Here is a 22,655-nt window from a genome sequence, read left to right as displayed (position 1 = left end):
CAGTGTAGCTTCCCTTGGCACAGTCTAACATATCATGGTCCTGGCTCCTCCATGCCATAGCCCTTGTTTATACATTTCTGATTACACACTCAACTTGTGCTGATTCTTAATGTGATCATCACTCTATTGTGAGATTCTTCTGCAATGACTGCAACTGTGCATGGGCAGAGACTTCTCAGTATCTGCCTTCCTAGCCCCAGAACTCACAGTTCCCCAATCAGCAGAGATGCTTATTGCAGCGGCGTCTGTGTATCCCTGGTTCCTTATGTTACTTTCCCGAACTCTCTCACCATTCTAAGTATTTCCTTTCTTCTTTCACTCTCTGTTGCTTACTACTTGTCTTTTTAGCAAAGATAAAGATGTTAAATGAATAGACTCTGGTGGGGGCACAAAGGTTAATGGGATGCACTTGAGAAATTGAAAATTCGACAACACAGAAGGTCACAAAGTATAATAATTAAGACTGAAAGCTCTTGAGCTCAAATACTTACCTTGAACACTGACAGTGCCAGTTATTAAGAGTGAAACTGTAGATTATTTAATTCATTTGAAATTATTTAATTCATTCTATTTTTCAATCCCCAGAATGAAGATGATAATAGTGCCTGCCACATAGGGGTTGTAATGATTAAACCAATCACTACGTTATTCATAAATGTTTTTTAAAAAACTGTATAGATTTCAGAACATGTTAGTTTTTTTTAAAAGAAATTAACAATTCCTATTGAAAAAGACTTCCTGCAAATTTATCTAAATGGAAGAGAATTTAGAAGCCCATTTCCTGAAAATAACAATAGTTCACATATATGTGTGTATATTACGTTATTTCATGAACTATTTTGATAACCTTATGTATAATACTTTTTCCAATTTTCATACATGTAACTGTGAAGAAGTTAACATTAATATATTATTTTAATATTACAGAGTTAGAAACACAGGCATTCAGCTAAAAATGGGAAGAATCAGCTCTGCACCTCAGCGCTTTGAGCTTTAGTGTCCTTGTTTTTTAACCATTATGCTACACTATCATTATAAGCAAACAAGTGGACTCTTGCTTCACTGAATATAGAAAATGGATATATGATATAACCTAGGTGTTAATTATTGCTTAATATCTTTACATATGAAAAATTTAAATTTATATTAAGTGAAGAATCTTTAACATTTTCTTCACTCTTTTTCATTTGTGTCATTTAAAATTTAAATATTTATAGGTGCTAGCAATATATTAAGAGAAATGTTTTACAATTTAATGTTAAATTATTTTTTCAAGAGAGAAAACTATAAAATCATGGAAAACTATTTAAAACTCAATTGGAGTTTCAATAATTTCCATCTAATTTGTTATGTAATATTTCATATTGTAACATTACCACATGATGATAGAATTGGACGCAGTTTAGAATATCCGAACCTAACACACAGTGCCTCACATATAGCAGGTCCTCTCAGCAGCAGGGATATTCTGCTTGCCTAATCACTCTTTACATCTGTTTCTTTTGAACCTGTAGTTAAAAGCAGGCTTATATGTAACACACTTACAATATCCATGTTTAGACTTAAATATAAAGGCTGTAATTATAATGTAAGAATGTGAATGCTTTGTATAGGGTAAAGTGTTTTTTTTTTTTGTTTTGTTTTGTTTTTTTTGTTTTTTTGTCTTTTTTCTTTTTATCGGTACCAGGGATCGAACTCACGACTGCCTGCTTGCAAGGCAAGTGCTTATGCCGCTGAGCTAAATCCCCAGCCCCAGGATTTGGTGTTTTACATATGTGTACATATGTATGAACAGTTCAATACCTCAAAATTAGAAACTGTAACTCAATTTCTCAATTGTCCTAGTGAAAAAGAGGAAGCTAATGTCTTTTTTACTAATGTTTTAGTAAAAAAGAAGAAGGTAATGCTCTCTCTTTCTGGTAGGCAGCCTGTGGTAACAGGACACATCTCTTACCTTGTATTGTTACTGCTGTACCTGCTGATAGCATGTTGCCTCCGAGATTTTCAGTCTGACATCCACCTGCAGCATTCCTTGCTATTTTAGTTACCTTCTGTTTTGTAACCAACAAACCCCAAAAGCAGTGACTTCAAATAACAGCCACTGTTCTGTGATTCTGTAGTCAAAAATCTCAACCCCAAATGATAGGAATAACTCACTATATTCTTCAGTGTTGGGGACTTCAGGAATGATATGGTTCCTTTGCTTCTGAATTCTAACATTGAAATCACATATTTTATGTTTTTCTTTTGCCAGCACCTCATTTCTGGTGTCAACTTCTCTTACGGTTTTCTATTGGCACATAAAAACTACCTTAAAATTTAGTAGTATAGAAGAAGGAAAATGTTACTCTCACAATTTTATAGGTCAGAATCTGAGGGAACAATAGACAGTATCTGCCTTATAATGTCAATAGAATAAACTATATTGACAACAATGTATGAGGCTGATTAAAATAGGTAGAATGAGGACATGTACAGTTTAATTTTGTGATTCTCCCCTAATGACTAGTCCAGGTGGTTAAATTGATTTTTTCATCATGATCTCAATGATCTACAAGGTGGCATTTCAAGGGCATAAAGTCCATGTCCAAGCATTTATCAAGCCCTATTCCAACATCCATTTCACAGTGAAAAATCACCTGACTAAGCTCAAAGTCATAATGAAAAAGAACACACATAATAAATACCCTTAAGTGTGATTGGAGAACATCAGTGTGACAGTCTATTATCTTGAAAAAGCATATAAAGCTCCATTAAATTGTGTTGTCAACTCTGTTAGTGTCATATTTGAAAGAACCACTTATTTTGAAGAGAGGGAATATGTTCCTAATTCATCTTTCACTAGACTCAGCCATGCTCATTTAATATTGATTGAATAAGCTGAATGGATAAAACTGTTATACAGTAGTTTTTTGAAGATATAAGCTACAAACTCAGTTTTGGAAGAGATTGTAAATAAGAGTCTAATATTGACACCTGAATGCCTTTCTTTTCTATTTGTGTTTTTTTTATAATACAGCTTTCCTGAAGAACTATTTTCCTCAAGAGGTGAAATTTATTTCTCTATTTCTTCAAGAAGTGAAATCTATTTCTCTATCTCTTGAACCTGTATTGTGCTTGTGACTTGTTTTGGGCAATTGAAAACAGTGAAAATGATATTTTGGCATTTTAAGCAATAGTTCCAAAGGTTAATCATGTTTCCATTATTTTTCTGGAATACTTCTCTTCTAGGAGAAGAAGCACATGCTAGCTTGTGAGGAGATGAAAGACCATAGGATAACAATGTGCAGTGTAGTAAGTATTGTTGATTTATTACTGTCTTGTTTTTGAAATCAATGTTGTCCTCATTGTATTGATTTGTGTTTCATTTCATTATTTCTTTTGTTTTATTCTCCTTAAAAAAGACATACTTGAGAATTTATTCACGGTTACAGATGTACATTAGCATTCAGTGGAAGATGGACTGACGGGTTAATACTGAATTATGTGTGCAGAAAATCCTCAAAGTGTTTCACACAACTGCAATAACCAAAGATCCTGCAAAGGAAATGGAATATCGCAATTTACATATCAGTTGAGTATTACAAAATACATTCAGGTGTCCTGTCATATGAAAAACATGATTTTTACTTGGTTCTACAATGAAACCTTAAATGTCTACAAGGAGTAAGATATCTCTGGAGATAAAATTTTATCTTTTTACATAATATCTAGGGTAAAAACATGAAAAAATGTGTTAAATTTAAATAACTTTAAGATATTAATATTAAATAAAAATTTACACAGAAATTTAAAAATGGTTTTACTATTGTCAGTCATTAAATTGTTATGTCTGTGATCTCTGTGGAAAGCTATTCAATTTTTTTATAGATTTGAAACTTAAGAACTTCTAATTTTGTAATCTTGTATAGTTGTAAAATTTATATGTAGACCAAATCTTAAGATTCAATTAATTCAACAAGAAATGTTCGATGTTGGAAATTAGGGAGCTCAGCAAGAAAGCAACATGCCCCCCTTCCTGGTAAGCGGTGATGGCTCAAGGGAGCAGCAGGCAAGCCAGCAAGAGAACAAGTCAGCATCTCCCATGAGCCCACTGAGCAGGCTGAGAATCAAATTACCCTCCCCCCACTTAGCAACTGGGGATGTTGTTGAGGAGAGCCAGAGATGATAGCAACTAAGGCACATAAAGCGACTAAATGCTTGTATTGTTTGGTTGATTATGCTGACCCTGGTCCAGAGGTCTGAGCATCTTTTGGAAGCATGACCTAATGCAATAAAAATATGGGCGATTTCCTTCTATCTTCTCTTGGAAGGCAAATATTGTTTTCGCTGTTTGTTCTGATTGTTTTGCTCTATTCAATATTCTGTGTTGATAGGTTTTATAGTGTTCTATTTTTGTTTTGATTGTTCTATACCTTATATAAGGGACAACTATTGTGAAGACAACAAGACATACTACGGTACCTATTATTTTTATCCCACTATCCTAATGTGAAGTTCTGTACCAATTTCACTGTATTGGCTCTATTGGCTTTGTTCTGTCTTGTTCTGCCATATTTTACTATCTTAAATAAAATAAATATTTAAAACCAAATAAGAGATACAATTATAAAAGTGAAACTAAATCTTTTAGCACAATTATGATATTATATTAACTTCCATTTTTAAGCTATGATTAAATATTAGCTCCTATTATTCCAACATTTGTTAATATAATTACAATTGTCTTGCTATTAAAGGCAAGTGTTTTAAATAGAAGAACATCTGAAGGAAACACATAATTATATAGGTCACTTGACTCTATGTCTAATAATTAGTTGGTAATTATTTCAACTTAAGAATAATGATAGATTCCAAATGTAGAAATGTATTCTTAGGAATGGCTAAAGGCATGCATGTGTGTATACAGATAAGAATATCTACACAGCATTATTTGCAAAGATACGTAAAGCTTAACCCTGGAAATTGTGTCATATGTATTATGATGTATTTAGAGAATGCAATTGTGAATCCCCAAAATCAATAGTTTTCAGGTAATATTTAATGGAATAGGAGATTTATGATATACTACAAACAAAAAGAAGGTAATAAAATTCTGTGTATTGTGTAAAACGAATTTGTTCACTAAAATTTAGTTGTACAGATAAAATAGATCCTGTGTGTAGAGACAGTGAATGAGTGACAGTGGTTACCTCTAGATGATGGCTAATAAACATTTTGTTTTCATAGTTTCTTTTATTAAATTTTCTTCAAAAAGTGTACATCACTATAATTAAAATTTCATTTAAAATGTCTACAAAATATGCCAATACATTAAAAGTATAACTTACTTTATTTCATCAAAATTTATTTCATTATTTTTTTTCTCTAACTTATTAAATAAATATCTGCATTGTAGTATCTTGCAGAAAAAAACCTCAAGTTGTCCAATGTATTCTCCTAAACTATTCTCTTATATTTTGGATCATTTGGTTTTCTCATTCACAAAATAGCAGCAAACGTATTTATTGCATTACAGGGTTGTAGTGTTATCTAAATAAGTCAACACACATAAAGTACTAGTGTAGTGACTAAGTACTTATTGTATATATCTAAATGTTCCCCCAAAGCCTCATGTGCTCATAGGTGAGGTTTTTTGGAGGTGGCTGGTTCTAGGTTGTGTGAATGTGGATTAAGGGTGTGATAACTAAATCAGTCTACTGATTGGTTTAGCATAATTCTGGGTATTGATAACGGGAAGGCCCACTTTTGGTGTGGGTGGCATCATCCAAAATCCTTACAGACTGGACAGGATAAACGGGAAGAGAGTCTTGCCTCGCATCTTCACATTCCGGGCCGCTGCCTGTCCTATCATGAACTATCTCTCCTTTGCTATGCTCCTCTGTTCTGCTACCCTTCTTTGTATCCAGCTGAATATGGACTGAAGCTTCTACAAACTGTGAGCTAAAAATGAACTTTTCCTCGTTTGACTTTGAGCGTTGTGTATGTTGTCTCAGCAAGAGAGAAGTTCAGTAAGACAGTGACTTACAAGTATTAAATAAATAAAATTTTTTTACTGTGAACACATTCAGCTGCTTCATACTTTTTTCTTCTTAGTCATAAATATGGTTTGTAGTCTGAGTTTTCTTTTCAATACTCATGTTATTGCATTACTACAAGATTTTAATGATGTTTGTTATAAGTATATCCAAACTGATGTCAAGATCAGTGATATCTTTATCTCTTCCTGGCCTCTGGAAACAGTCATATTTTATGGATTGTAATTTTTTAGGCATATTTTACAATTATGCAACTTCATGAAAAAAATTAGGTTGGGAAGCGTCTTCAGTGTTATGTATTTCTGACATTGTGGTGAGGAAGAGACAATATGTGAGATATTATAGATTAGATGTATGATAAATTAATGGACAGTGTACTATAAAATGTTTTGTGCTGTCAATTTAGGTTTTCTTTCACATTCCTTATTTAGATATTATACTATATAATTTCATATAGATATTATACTATACAATTTATTTATAATTTAGTCCTTATTTAGATATTATACTATATAATTGCATATAGATATTATACAATATAATTTCATGGTCTAAGAACAATAATTGGTGCCAATTAGTAGTGTTGCTAATGGCCCACCCTGGGTATGAATGATACTGTCCAATGGGTGGGTAGCCTGGAAGGGATAAAAGGAAATGCAAGCTGCTACTGCTGCTATCTCACTCCTTTGCTGCTTCGCTGCCTTCTCCTCACTAGGAACTGTTTCCCTCTGCAGTGCTCCTCTGCCAAATCATTCTGCCTTAAAGCCACTGACTATGAACTGAACCCTCTTTAAACTAGGAGCTAAAATATACCTTCCCTTTGATAACTGAGTGTTGAGTATTTTATTTTAGCAACAAGAAAAGTAACTAAAACAATTGATTGGCCTTCAAACATGACATCAGAATTCAGGTTTTTGCATGATTGCCTCTCTCTATCTCTCTCTCTCTCTTTCTCTCTCTCTCTCTGTCTCTCTCTGTCTCTCTCTCTCTCTCTTTCTCTATTCTTTCTTTTTCTAAAACAGAGTCTTATTATGTAACGCAGACTGTCCTTGAAGCCACTATGCAGGACTCAAACTTGCAAATACCCTCTTGCTTCGGCCTCTTGAATGCTAAGATTACAGCCTTTTTATCATATATTGACCAGTTTTATAGTTCTTCCTTCTAAGTATTCTTTCCCCTTGTTTTCTTAGCAAGACAGCAGCCATTTACAAAAGATGAGCTCAAACAGTGACTCCTGAATATTTTCTACTCCACTCAACTGACAATATAGTCAGTTAACGCTTTTAAGATGTATTACTAAATATTGTGAATGGTGGCTCACTGTAGATAATTCCACAGTTGATTTGGGAGTGATACCATGTGTTTATATTCATGTATCAGTACAATGCATTTGCTGAACACAAATGTGTTCAGTCAATATGTCTGGAATGGATATTCAAATCATATGGGTGCTGCATCCTACAAAAAAATAAAAATAGCTGTCTCTCCAAAGTGTGTGAGGGAAGGCACTAATCTCACATGGTGCTTTACACATCCTATCCTAAAGCTTCAGTGAGACCTTTCTCAGGGAAGCCCTTCTGCCACGTTTGTCAATTTCTAATAAATTGCATACAAGTTTCACAACAAATATAGAAGTATAGTGGCAAAAGAAGACTAAAGGGAGCCATATAGTTTTACCAACACACAGATACATGTATCCACACTAACATCTGCACTGCAATCCTGTACAAGAAAACAAAGTTTTACAGGAAATAAGCAGTTTCAAGATCTCAATATCATTATGGTTTTCATGGCTCTGTATTCAGCTCTCTGACTTTATTAACACTTGCCAGTAGTGGTGTTGGAAAAGCTGCCATAACTGACTCCCAAGGGCAGATTCCTTAATCATGAGGACTTTATGCAGTGCAGCTGAGTCAGCCCAAAGCCTGCGGCCAACCCAGTTCTCTTGGGAACTACTGCTATTTTTAAGATGGGGTTAATGCTTACTCAGGTCAAAACGATTTTGATGTTTATTTTTCCATCAGGCAAACTTAATTGCCAGGAAATGGAGAAACACTTTGAAAATGGAAATCAAAGATTTTTGAATTTTAACTGTCATAGACAGGAAAAGAATTAATGTAAAAATATTACTTATGTTAATTCATGTAATAGAAATAAAATGAAAGGAGGTGAATGTGTGTGTGGGATTACTGAATGAACGACACCTCAGTAATGGGGTATTGTAATTTAACTGAAACTTACTAGTATAGCTTTCACAGATACATTCAATCCAGGAAATTTTCTCTTTGTGATTACTGCTAGCTCTACTTCATCTCATGTGAAATTAGTTTTTTACCTGAATTTTTGTTTTATGTAACTCATCTGTTTTACAGGCCTAAACAAATTTTAATGTCACTTTAATAAAGATATATATTCCTACGTAGCTATAGGTATACAATTACTAAAAATTATAGCGACAGTTTTATAAACAAAAAGTCGTTATAAATTACTTACCCCAAACATGTATATACTTAGTGAAAGTATCCCATTCCCCCAGATTTCCTTCTTTTAAAGGATTCAGTATTCTAGACTACTTAGGCAATTGTTAAGAACTAAATTGGCTCATTTTCAAGTATTACTCAAAAAAGAACTATTGTTTGAACAGAATCCCTAATAAGTGAATGAAAATTACATTGACATATTCCACTTTGGAATGTTGTCAAGAATTATTACGTTATCTCTTGAAAGGTTAGGTAACTTGTAAAGTTGCTGTTGTCAAAACTGCAAAGTATAAAGTTGTGGTCCTTTTGATCTCAATAACTTTATTCTAATAGTAAAGTGTAACTAATAGATTTACCTTTTCCTTTTGTATAGGGTCATTGTCTTCATCACAAACAGCTACAGGTAGTATTATGAGTAGCAGTGAGTGGAACAGATAAGATATAAATTTTATAACTTAGAGTTTCATTTCTTGTTATACTAGTGTAATAGTGACATCCATTGTGTATTAACTCAGTTATTTGGTGAGCATTCAATATTTATACAACACAATTTATTCTAAGTGTGAGTTCATAACAGTTATGTGAAAGAGGTGATGATAAAATAATATCTTACAACTAAATTGCTATAAAGAACTAAACCATCCAACTGATGCCCTTTACATAATAATTGGTTACTATCTCAGTATTAACATTTATAACAGCTATAATTTAAATTGTAACATGAAGCTATTTCTCTTTGATATAATCTGTTAAATCATGTGATGTTTCAGTTTACAATTGATTATTTGTATAGAATTTGATTCATCAATGGTCACATCAGTAATATCTTACCCACTATTTGTTAGCTTTAATACGTTTTAGTCATAAATTTCAGTGTGACAAAAGTTTCCCATCAGAATATTTAGGTAAAAAGAAATTGCCCTTCAGAAAAAGCACATTTTTCAGATACCTATTGTTAGCATAATTAAGTGGAGGCCTTTAGACTGCTGTAGTTCTAATTATCTGAGTTACTGCCTAAAAATGAAAGATAAGTTCAGCAGTCAAGAGAGACAGCGAGGCATTAGTTATACGGCTTTGAATTTCCTGGGAGAATAGTTCAAATAAGATAATTGCTCAAACTTCAACTGATACAATAGCTCTCATGCTCTGTTTACAAATTCTGTGAAAGTTGTCTTCCCAAACTTTTTCCTTAGCCACTTGTTCTGGTGCCACTGGATATATGGATTACTATGTGGTGCCAAACTAGATGTCTAAAATTTCGATGAGCCAACCATAGGAATAGTAAAAGAAATTCCTTACCTTGGTGTTTTATAATGATCACATGGAAATACTTGATGATACCTGAATTATGAAATTCAAAGTAATGATTTAGTTAATACATATTTACAGTTTGCTTTCTGTATCCAATTTAAGCATCCACAGTTACAATCAACAAGATTAAAATACTGGGAAATATTTCTGTCTGTATTATATACACACAGATTTTCCCATCATTATTTCTTAAATAATATAGCATAACAAGTATTCACATAATATTTACCTTATATTTGGTATTATATGTAATCTAGGAATGATTTAAAGTATATAGTAGGACATGCACAAATTATATGCAAATATTTTATCATTTTGTATAAGGGATATGAGATGATAGATTTTTATATGCATGTGAGTTTTGAAACCAGTCTCTCAAGAACATCAATATCTGACCATATATAGGGATTTAACAATATAATATAGGGTTTTGAGGTATATTTTGAACTTTTTGTAACTCATCTGAATAGAGAAGTGTTTCTTTAGGGTTTCAGTTACCAGTTACAGCTGCTATAATTTTCAGGAATAGTAATTGAAACAACCTTGTCTTTAGTCGATCTTTCTGTTCATCCTCTTAGTCCATTGCTTTCCATTTTAGTGTATTTTTTCACAATTTATTAGTAAGATTGTCTATGATCTATCTGAAGATTTGCATCTGTTTATATTAAAGTTGTGTAAAAAGTCATCATTTATGAAATCGTGTTACCTTTTTCCATTTATTTATTTGTTGACTTATTTATTTTCCTTAAATGCTGTAGCCATTATAATTTATATCTGAAGGACAGTTTCACAGCTATCACTCATATGAATTATATTATAGGTTAATTTGTCAATCTAGATTCAGGCACACTAATCCCTCATACCAAATACTACAAACGCTTATCTAATTAGCTTCTTAGGGTAACTTTAACAAAATGGTACAAATTAGCTGACTTTGAGCAGAAATTTATTCTCCTCCCTGTATTTCCGAAGTCATGAAGTCTGAAGTCATAATATCTATAGAGTGATATACTAAACAGTACTCACAAAGGCAGTTTATTTTTTGTTTTTCTCATAGCTGGAAATCCCTGGTGTGTTTTGACTTGTAGCTGAATAACCCCAGTTTGTCTTCGTTGTCACATGACACTGTGCACCTGAATCTCCAGATAAACTTCTTACAAGGATACTAGTCATGTTGGGTAGAAGTTGCCCTACTCAAATATGACTGTGTTTAAATAATTTACTACTGCAAAGGTTGTACTTCCAAATAAATTTACATTTCAGGGCCCTGGGGGATTAAGATTCCATTTTATTTATGTTTTTGGTGGACACAGACCAACCTATATCACTCGCCAAACAATACAAGCAAAACTCAGACATGGTTTCAGCATTTGTCACTAGAGGAAACCCTAAAGTCACCAGACAGAGTTTTTTAAAGACCTCATTTCCAACAAGACATATTCGAATATTGTATTAATAGATGACTATAACAATGCTTGTGGTTCAGTTGTATGAATTTACATATCCCAACTTTTGTGCTTGATGATTTATAAAGGGCAAGGAGACTATGCATTAGTTTCTGCTTTTTTTTCACTAATCGTCATAGGCTGCTAGAGTATCTCATGGTGAAAATTGTCCCAGTTATATCCCAGTTGGTAAAAAATATTATTATACTAATAAAGGAATCGTGCTTATGTCAATGTTACTTCACATGTCCCCTCACAAAGGCAGAAAAGTTACAGAATCTCTGTGTGATAATCAGACTTCAAATGGGCTCCAATCAGCTGTTTAGTTCTTGGATCGCTCCCTCTCAAATAGAATCAATCATCTTGGCCAATAGAATCCTATAGGATCATTACGTGATTTCAGAGGTTAGACTATAAAATACAGTGCAGCTTCTGCCATGGCTCTGTTTCTCATCAAAAAAGTCAAATGTTATGCCACAGGAATACACAGAGCCCGGTGAATGTCACACAGCAAGGACCTGAGGCCTGTTGTCAACAGCCATGGGAGTGAACTATCTTGGAAGATTTTCCAGCCCAATTCAAGCTATAAATTGCAGTTACAACTGCAGGCCCAGCTAACACCTTGACTGTACTTCATTAGACACCCTGATTTGAGCCATCTAGTGAAGCCACACTTCAATTCCTGACCCACAGAGACTGAAATAATATTGTTTTCACTTGGTAGATTTGGGAATAATATTTTTGTGCCATAATGGATAATTACTCCACACTGTTAACCTTTCTGATATCTTATAATACTGTTATAAGATATCTGTTATCTTATAATACTGTTAATTTTATGTATGTGAAAATCTATTTTACTACTCTTAGCATGAATTTTAGAATTTGTAGAAAATTCCAACATTTTATAGATATTATTGGAAAAATATAGTACTTTTAGCATTTTATGGGTTTGAAAAAAATTTATCTATAGCCCTGCACATTTCTACCCCTATAATCTGAGCACTTTGTCCTTTGGCTGTTGCATCTGGATTTATCCTGAGAAACTTCCTGTGTTATGTATGATAGTGTGACTAGTGAATAAATGATATTTTTTGGAGAGGTATGACAAGGAAGAAATCACGGATTGGAACCAGGAATAAGGATTAATTCCCTCATTTAGAAAAAATAGCAACATTATGCCACTTCCTGTACTGGAGTTATTAAACGTGCCCTCTGTTTTGAGATATTATTAAATAATTTAATATTTAATATTCATATGACTTACATGTACACATAGTATAATACTATAACTACTATGCTCATTCATTTCTCAGTTTTCTTCAGGGATTTATACTTTCAAATATTACTAAATCACAATTCCTCAGGAGTGAACTTTCTCCCTAAAATTCTTTAATTGTCCAAAATACCAACTCCTTTTAATTTCTGTCTCTTAATGTCAAAGACATTAGAGATGGTAACCTCAATTTGAAATAAATATTTGATACAGGGCAGGAATATTTTAAGGTTAGAATGATTTTTTTTTTTTTTAGATCCAGTGGTACTCCAAGTGAAGAAATTCTTATTTTTAACAGAAATAAAACTTCTATTAGATAATCATGTTGAAGCTCACATTTCAAACTGAGAATTCTGATAGCGTTTAACCTGCTTTCGTCGGGATTTGTCTTTCCATTATGCAGTTTTCATTATATTTTCCATTAGTGAAGAAAAGTAATGACCCAAAGAATCCATGTGTCTAAGACATCCAATTTCAGAGAGAACCAGCTACATCAATTTTTCCATCTGAAATGATATGCTGTAAAACAGAGAAGAGGACATAGGGTATGAAATTAGTGCATCTTTCAACAGTACGAAACAATTTGAGCTTTGATTCCCACTAAATATAGCTTATTCATTTCAAAACAAATTCACCACAACAAATTCCCTTTTCCCCTTTAGGTAATATAATAGTTTTAAATATATATGCTTTTTTCTGCAAAAATGTTAAGGTTCCTTTGATGAGTTAATAAAATACAAGTTAGCATTGTTTAAAAGTAGACAAGATACGACTTTGAAGTAAGCTAACGTGAGGACACATTTATCTTATTTAAATGTCATTAAAGTGCCTACGACTAGAAATGCTGAGTGCTATTTATTATTAATATGTACTAAAGAATCTCTAATAAAATATGACAAAGGGGGAGTAGATGAAAAAGTGTCAAAAGAAATTCTCTCATTTGTGAGGCAAGTGATACGAAAAGGAGAGACTGGGAACATCTCCTTGCCTCCAGTGATTCAGAAGAATCTTTTATAAGGACATATCCTCATAAAAGAATGATGAAACAGGAGAAAAACCTGTGTATATGGTGAATACTACCAAAGAAATTTCTAGAAATTTGGTTAAGTAGGAAATGCACTGTAGGGAGCTTTCAATGCAGAGAAGTTGAAATTCTAGGCCAGCTACCATCATGAAAATACAGTAACAGCTACATCAATTTACATTCTCCCAGTGCCTTCTTCACTAAAGTGATAATTAAGGGAGAGAAAGCACTGCAAATTAGTGTGGACAATAAGAGGGAGAGGGAGAGGGAGAGGAAGGAGAAAGAGAGAGAGAGAGAGAGAGAGAGAGAGAGAGAGAGAGAGAGAGAGAGAGAGAGAGAGAGAGTTATATGTATTCCTGAGTATTTTTATACTTCTCCAGGCTGAAGAGGCTGAAATATCTCTGACTTGGTTTAGTAGTTTATAGAAATCATCAATTCTCGGCTTCTAAGTTATGGAAAGATTTAGAACTTTTTTTTAAAGTTAAATTAAATTTCAATTCAAAAAGTGATATAATGTCCATGGAATGATATGGTCATTTAAAAAAGGTACTGTTTAATTAATACATTAACAATAACTTTTGACTTTTCAGTATGTGCAAGGAAATATTCCAGGAACTGGGGACCCGAGAATGTCAAATGAGACATGGGACCCATTCAATAAACTAACTCTAAGAAAAAACATTCAGTATTTTTAAAGCATTCTGTTATATTTCTAGTGAACTGTGATAGAACACTGCAATTATATAACTACATCAAAACTAAAAAAGAAATGATAACAATTCGTGTGGAAAAACTATGGTTGTTGAAAGAAAAACTTGGATGGTTTTGTTCACCATCCATCTAATTTGTCCACCCTAAAATGTTCATTGATATCTTATCCCTCCCCAGCTGCTATTTTACCCCACTTTATTTAGAACAGAAAAAACTAACAAGCCAACAAACAAACAAAATCAGAAATAAACCCTACAAACTGTTATGCTAAATTGTACCATTCTTGAGAATATCCTGTTAAATTTTAAGGGTTTTCCCCTAGCTGGTAGCACTCTTGTCAATATCAATCACCTATATCTTTCTGAATTCGTCAACTCAATCGCTGATTCATCAAAGATTAATTAAGCATTTTTTAACAGGCAATGCTCTAATCTCCAGATACACAGCAGTATTCTTTTCCAATACATATAATATACCAATACATATAATAATCACTTCTTATTCTAAAATATATCTTAGGTACAGCATGCCCATATATCAGATCAGTACTCACACAGAAGATAACAACTTGGGGAATCCTCTAGCTCATAAGGCTATGGCTTCTCTGCACACAAATCTAGCCTTTATGTCTAATATTTCCAGTCAGAGTTAGACTAGGTCCGCTTTCTAGATTCATTAACCGTGAGGGAGCTAGGGAAACTGGTAAGGTGGATCTTTGGGGAGGAGAGCCCAGGGTGACTGAAAGTGAATTTCACCCCATTTTGACCCAATAAAACACACTGGATTATGATGTAGTTATGTTATTCTCTTAAAAGTTATCCTGCACATGAAATTTGCTGAATCCTATGTAAGTATAAATTCAAACAAATACAAGCAAACCTAATGGTCTCCTTTAATCCTGAACTTTCTATTCTCAATCCTGCGAGACCCAAAAATTTAGTAGGGTCTGTCATGAAAGAAAAAAAAGGGATATTGATTTTCTGTAAGGGCATTTAAATGGATAATTTATGAAACTTAAGAAAGATTCAAAGATGCAATTCTAATTTGGAGGAAGTTTTAATATGGTAAAGGGGCATTTTTATGAATGATATGCCTGTCTCCCTTTAAGATATAAAATATATAATTAAATGCAAAATGCCTCACTATGAAAGCTACTGAAAAATTCAAAGTATCCTTTTCATGTGGCGCTTGTTTTGAATTTAAATTCCAAGACAAGTTTCTTACTCCCAAATCTATGTCAAAATTTTGTCCTTTAAATTACATAAATGTCTTGCATAAAAATTAAGAGCAGTAGACACAAATCACAACAAAAAGAACCTGATTTCAGCCATTTCTAGCTTTTAAAAAGGTGCAAATATAGCAATCGCAAAATTCAGATCTGTGAAGGAAACAAAACTGTTTACATCATTCCTTCCTCTGAGAAGCCTGCTTGTCTGAACACAGGGCTGGCCGCTAGTATGGGGAGCCTACAGTTAAGTAGAACATGTTAGTGAGTCTTTGGGTTTACAAACGATGGGCTTTAGTTAGGAAGGAAGAGTGGAGAGCTAATTTTCTTTTTTAAATGTGAGAATTAAGAGTGTGTGCATATAGCAGAATTGATCAAGAGACAGGAAAAAAAGGGACATGTTGTAGAGACATAGATTGTTAAATAACCCTGCAGCTATGCACAGCTGAGTCAGGAAGACATTCCTGAAGATGAAATGACCAGAATTTTAACTTTTAAGTGTTTTCTAAAAGTATCATTTTTGCTTTGGGCAATATCAAACTTACACAATTTAGGATTATTTAGCGATCACCCCATTACCAGACTAACAATTACCAAGCAGTTGTATTTTCTCTACCCTTAACTATTTTGTTTTCTATAATCCTCTTGCATCATTTTAAATCAAATCTTACTCATCAATATACTTTAATTCATAACTATTTTTGTTCAAAATTATGCAACATTAAAACAACAGCACAATAACATCATAATGGCCCAAATGAACAATAAATTCTCAAATCTTTGCTTATACTGTTAGTGTTCACATTTTTGTGACTCTCTTAATTTCACTTTGTAACATTTAAAAAATCACTAATCTGTCACAACTCTTATTTCCTCATACTCTCTTTTTCTTGTCCAGAGCACAGTATCATTTTACACTCATGTTTACCACATGAATTTTGCTGACTATATGTGTCTGTGGTGTGGCCTAATAGTAAATTCTCTTACTCAACTACCTACAAATTGAAGGTTACTTCTATGAGCTTCATGAAGCATAGATTTGATAAGTGGAATTGTGGCCTTCCAGCAGAAGACAAATATTGTGCTCTTGTCTTTCCGTTTCTTGAGTAAACAGAATAATATGTTCAATTCTACAACCAACATCTCATTAGTGGCTGCAATTCTAAATTTATCATTACTTCATAATTTAAAAACAGAAATACCCATAAAATACAAAAAGGTTTTTTAAACCTTTTATGGTAGAAATTCAATAACCATTGTTTCAGCAGAAGGAGGAAATTGGAGATTCATAGAATCTTAGCCAAATTTGAGATTCTGCCAACAAATAAAAATGATTGTGAATACAGTATTGTATAATGACATTTGAAATCTAAAGGATATGTTAATTTGTAATAAAGTTCAAAATCAAGAAGAGTATTGCCTTAAAGTTTTGTTACTGATACAAATTTTTATATTTTTAGATTATAATGTTCTTTTTTGTTTATAATTAAAATTCTCAAGACACTTGACTTTATTCCATTACATTTGGGGCGTTAAACACCTGAAACTCTACTAATTAATTAACTGATTCATTCATGGACGAAGTACTAACATAACAATCAGATCCTGTATAGCTTTATCTCTGCTGTGCTTGATTTGTACATCAATATTAAAACTTTTATTCTGTTATTTATTTACAATAGCATTTTTTTTACCTTTAAATAAATGTGTTCACATTTGGGCAATGTGTCCACTTCTGGTTGAACATAAAGAAACAATAAATTTTTTTTTTCTACTTTGTTGATTTCATTGAAAGACTTTAAAAGTTTCTAAGAAGTAGGATTTTATGTGAGTACATTTATTTTCAACTTAGTTTTTTTAAACATTTTTTTGTACCAAGGATTGAATTTATGACCTCATGCTTGTAGGGCAGGCACTTAGGCACTGAGCTAAACCCCTGGATAAACATTTTTATTAGAAGACATTTGTTCATTTTAAAAAAGGAGGCAAGGGTCATAAAATTTGACAGGAATGAAACCCTCGTTATAATCCTGAGAATCATGTCCCGTTTTGCACTTTGTGGAGAAGATAAACCAATTGGAAAAAATGGGCTCTATAATCCATTCATAATTCAGTTTAACACCTTTATCTTAATGAGTTCTATAGGTCAGAGAAAGAGAAAGTTCTTTAGCTTCTCCTGTTCCTTTCATGAGAAACTACTGCCACTCCCGTACAGTTTATGTCTCCATTGCTACTGCGTCAAAGGGAAATTCCCTATCTATTTTCACATAAATGGTGAATTTCTTATTTAAAAAGTTCACCACTAGATACCACTTTCTACACAGTGCTGTTAGTTCAATACCTTCTCCCCATCTATGATCCTGGAATAATTTGCAACATGCCTGCAAATGGTAAACTAAAATAACATCTATTTATTATAGCTCTGTCAAACATCTGAGTAACTCTTGTGATACGTTCCCTAATAAAGTTGTTTTCATTTCTTCAAGCAGGAAGAGATAAGATACTCTAAGGGGAGATGGTGGCATGTAAAAAGTTTTAAATGCACAAGTCACAGGGTTTCAGATGGTGCCAATGGAATATCCAAGTTCTTGGTTATCTTCTGTATGATATTGTTTTTTTCCTTACAGAAGTACATGGACTTTTGAGTGCCCAGAGATATTGGGAGCTATATATTCTACTACCAAGAGCAATTTATAAAACTTTTGACAAGTGAAATTATCAAAAATCAAAATATGGGGTAAACACTTATATCTTAAGTCATGAAAACTATTGCATGTTGGAGAATATTTTTATATCTGTGGAAAACATTACATAGACAAATATTGGAACATTAAAAATCAGCAGATGAACAAGTAACTTTTGAATGATGTCCATCTCATTGTATTTTACATTTTTATCCACTGCCTTAAAGTGAATTAAAAAAAAATCACAGTTCATCCCTAGTATAGAAAGTCAATAGTGTCATGCTTATCTTTGAGCAGGAATTTCCCTACAATATATTCATGGAATTGGATTTGTTCAATTGCAAAGATAATAGGATGTGAAAATTTTGAGGAAAGAAAAATGAGAAATGTGTAAGGGAACACTTACAAAACAGGTCCAAAGGCAGTTTTACTTTATGAGTTAAATGACCACTCCAAAGCAGGATGTGGAAGAAGAGGAGGATTAGTGTTGAGATCATGGGATTCTTCACATGGTCTTCTATCTGCAGAATCTACTCTGTGCATTTTATGGTACTGTCAACAATCAGAAGTAGACAGATAGAGACATGAATCTGAGTTATGAGAAAGTCCATGGTTGGTGTAAGATTTTATAGAGTTGGAAACAGAATATATATTTTTAGTGACTGACAACTTTTTGTGAAAAAATCAAAACAGTTGTTTCCTACTTTTTTTCTGAAATATGTTTCTTCTATGTAGTTTTTCTAGTTATATTTTATTCTTATTTGTGATCTTAAGCATTGCTGCTTAAGGTCTTGTAAATGTTGAGCAAGTGTTTGATTACTAACCTACATCTCCAACCTTTTCGCTTTCTTTTCCATTAAGATGTTGGTGTATATTCTTTTGGTCCTGAATATGGCTAGAAGGAGAAATTTGGTCTCCATGAATTTGTTTCTGCTTGGGTCAATCTCAGCTTTGCAAGTCTTCTGGAATCTAACTTGATTCTGTGTTTAAGGCCATAGAGACTTCTGGCCACAGCTAAATCTTCCTATATATCTTGGTGAGAATGAGATAGAGCTAATCAACATTGGTCAACTTTTAGATAGATGCTCCTAAATGACTAATGTGCCTATCTGCAGAGTTTAAAAGGAATTTAAACCAAAGTTTTAAGGTAATATAGGAAAATAAAAGTGGAAACCAAGTCACCAAACTCTACCTTGTTTTTAGTTTCCTGTGGTATAATTACAGGTCCAGTGTTGTCTTAGTTACTTCTACTCATTACTGAGACAAAACACCTGATGTGCAAAGTTGGGAAAGGAAAGGTTTATTTTTTATAGTTTTGGAGGTTTCAGTCCATACTCATTTGGCTCTATGGCAGGGTGGCCTGACTGGGCCACAGTTCATGGCAAGGCAGAAATCAGCAAGGCAGAAACTAGCAAAAGAGCAAGACAAACCTTCTTCTTGCCATTACATCACATACTGGCTCCACCCCTATGTGGGTGTAGCACTGACACCATCAATCCAAGCGCTATACAATGAACCAATCACAGATGCATAATGTAAATACATGAGGCCTGGGGGCCACCAACATAAACCATGACAAGCGTTTAGGTCCCTGTTAATATTACTTTAAATGTTATCAAGGAAAGAGATGTGCAACTGCTTATAGCTGATAGCAAATGGTTAAAATTGATAGGCTCATCTAGAAAGAATACATAGGCAGAGAAATGATCTAAAAGCTGAGCCATAGGATAGTACATAGAAAGAGAAATTTCATCAAAAGTGGGCTAAGAGGAAGCAGTGAGAATGTGTTATTCTAGCAATTCAGACGGCAAGGACTTCAAGGAAGGAGGGTGTGGTCATGTAATAGGTCAATCAATGGGACAAAGCAGGGCCTTTTGAATTCACACTGTCAAGGTTGGTGACCATGACAGTGCTATTTCACAGAAATGCTATAGACAGAAATCCAATTTTAGTGGATCAGAAAAGATTAAAAAAATGAAAGAAAAAATAAGAAAAAGAAATACAGCAACCGGAGCTGGTCTTTTCCCCTCTAACTGAAACCAATGAAAAGATGAAATGCAAGAGGAGGAGAAAGACCAATCAAAAGAGAGGGATTTTGATCTGCTTGTTTTGTGGTAAATAATAGATCTATTTTCTAAAATACTCCTATCCATGTTTTACTTGTGGGCTTTTTCTTTTTTCCTGTGGTAATTTTATTTTTCTGCCAAAGTTAGCCAAAATTACTGAGAAACTATTTTCTAAAAAAAGAGAATTTATATGTAATATGTCTTGCCAAGGCATAAAAATTGATCCCTGGAAATTTAGGTTTTAAAATTATATTTTGATTTTAGATAGAATAGTAATGACAGTGTCACACATACTTAACAGCAGTATGTGAATTAAACCACGGTCTGCAGTATTCAAAGTTTGTATAAATTGACATCTGAATGTTTTCCCTGATTTTAGAATTTGGTAAATGAAACATTTCCATTTATGTCTCCAGTATCTATGCCCACTAAATTGGGATGTAAATTGTATACAACATTATTCACATCTACTATGTATAGACTAAAAATAGACAGCTAACTTGGCTATAAAAATTAATTTCTTGTTAGAATAGTTGAATAAAACAAAACAACATGGGAAAATAAATAGTGAGTACCATGGACTATTTCTCAATATATGCAAAACTACTTTAATATTTTATATATATTTGGTTCTACCCAATCACACACACCTGAGGAACCCAAGGTTCAGGAAATTTAAAAGGTTCAAATCCTGAAATGAGAAAATGAGATATTAGAATGAGTATTTTGGTATGGGTCTTTCCAATTCTAAAGTTTATGTATTCTTTTTCTTATGGATATGACCTAAACTATATTAGCTTCCCTCAAACTCAAGTATCAAATCCCTAGTTTCAGTAGCAGAGCTAAAAATAGATCAGTAAGCAGGAAAATACAGAGCCTCCCTGAGAGAAACAGCTCAGATGCCAGAAGAAAACATCCTGGAGACGACCAAACAGAGGTAGATGGACCCTCTCAACCTCGCAAGAAACTAAAGGGAGAAGAGCCAGTCAAACATGTGGTTGCCCTGCCACCACTGAAGCAGCTCAGATTCACAGCCACTCACTTGGAGCAGTCCAAACTTACAGTCGCAGTGCTCACCTTGCCAAGGTCATGGGTTGCACTGAAGTTGAGGGTTGGCAAGCCCATTGGAGAATTTAACCGGCATGGAGACCTGCATTAAACTGTGGTGAGTGCTCAGAATAAGAGCCTCCCACAAGAAAAGGGGCGATTGACTGAAAGACATGTTGAAATCAGGCAGGTGGCCTGAACTAAGAATGGTAGTGACTTTAGTTAGTTGTTATCTACCCAGAATACATCAGCAGGGTTCTGCTTGGCCTGGGTGATGCCCATGGCCAGGATCCAATAACCTGGAACAAAACTGTCCCCGAAGATCTCCCAAACCAATTCCACAGGTACAGCACACACTAGCGTGCTGAAGGCTCCCATTGGTTGACTGGCTCAGAGGGGCTAGCCTACACTGCCCCTGCTTGCACCTCAATGACCAATAGCAAACTGGAGAGGGCCAGAAATCTCTAGTCAGTGTGCTTTGGAAGAACCATAACAAACAAAGAAATGGGCTGTGATCTCCATTATTCACCTGGATGGAAGAAACCAACAACATGACAAGAGAAAGAAATAAGAAAAAGCCTCTAGCCCCCAACCCTGTGAATATGATCCAGGAGAAGTAAATACAGAAGAGATTGAGGGCAGCAACCATGCAATATCAGACACAGCATCAGCGGACATAAAGAGATGTCTTTGTGAAATCATAGATGAGCTCAAAACAGAAATATTAATTCAAGTAAAGCAAGATATAAGAAGCTTAATAAAAGAAATGCTAATCACCTCTCCAGAAAACACAGACAGAAGAATGGAGGAACACTAAAAAAGGAGAGAAACATTCGATGAAGAATATAAATAGAACCTAGAATACATGAAACAGATTCAATACCAGGAAATTAAAAACTCCATCAAAATCTGGAAAAATTGCCTGACAGAAACTAGAAATAGATTAACAAAACTTGAAGATAGGTTTATGATGTCTGATCATGAAAGGAAAGATCTCTTAAAAATAATAAGAAAACAGGAAATAACGATACAAAGGCTAGAAGATGCAAGAGGATCTATAACTTAAGAACATAAAAATTGATTGAAGAAGCAGGGGTAAATACAAATGAAATACAAAGGCTATTCACAGAAATAATTAAGGAAAATCTTCCCAAGAGTAGGTAAAGGAAATGGTATTCAGATATTTGAGGCATACAGAACTCCAGCCTGCTACAACCAAAATGGACATACACCCAGGCATATAATAATCAAGATCCTAGTAATTCATCACAAGAACAGAATATTAAAAGCTGTCAGAGAAAAGAAACATATCACCTATAAAGGCAAACCCATCAAAATCATGACAGAC

This window comes from Cavia porcellus, unplaced genomic scaffold (assembly GCF_034190915.1).
Source record: "Cavia porcellus strain 051 isolate PalLab524CR breed Dunkin Hartley unplaced genomic scaffold, mCavPor4.1 scaffold_8, whole genome shotgun sequence".
NCBI lineage: Eukaryota > Metazoa > Chordata > Mammalia > Rodentia > Caviidae > Cavia > Cavia porcellus.
Note: the sequence above shows the minus strand (reverse complement) of the source record.